Raw genomic sequence first — 613 nt, 5'->3', positions numbered from 1 at the left:
TAGATGTTCTTACCAGATCTCTTTGCGTAGTAGCCATTATTTACCTTAGATACTTCCTGCATAACTTAGAATTTCATAAGAGTTTTAAATGTGCCCAGTGCAGCAAGAGGATTAGATATTATTTCATCAGAGTTGTTTTTATTCTTCCCCTTTTTGTCGAGCTCAAAAAGACTTAGCAAAACAATTTTAGAGTAGGCAAAATATGATTCATATATGGAAAAGAGAAATACAGGTAAGATGATTGGCTATTAAGAACATAGAGAAAAACACTTATAGAATACATATCAGATAGGCAAGTAGAGAAAATAACAAAATAAATCCAAAGTTCCTAAGGGTTCGGAGGTGGTGGCATCCTCTGAAGCAACTGAGTCAGTAGGTTATGAATATTGGATTTGACAGAGTCTTGTTGATCCAGTATGACTCTCACAATCTGCTGCTCCTACTATAGCTCTTCCAGAGTCTTCAACACTAAAGGAGAAAAATCAGAGTGAGATTGCTCCCCCTGAGTCAGAGCGTCATTCCTAGCTTTGACAGCTTCTTCTGCAGCTATGTGTGCTGCTTCTTCAGCATCAGCCTTTGCTTTGGCTTCAGCTTCAGCAGCAGCAGTGGCAGT

Source organism: Lathyrus oleraceus, chromosome 7, assembly GCF_024323335.1.
Source record: "Lathyrus oleraceus cultivar Zhongwan6 chromosome 7, CAAS_Psat_ZW6_1.0, whole genome shotgun sequence".
Classification (NCBI taxonomy): domain Eukaryota; kingdom Viridiplantae; phylum Streptophyta; class Magnoliopsida; order Fabales; family Fabaceae; genus Lathyrus; species Lathyrus oleraceus.
This window is presented reverse-complemented; position numbering follows the sequence as displayed.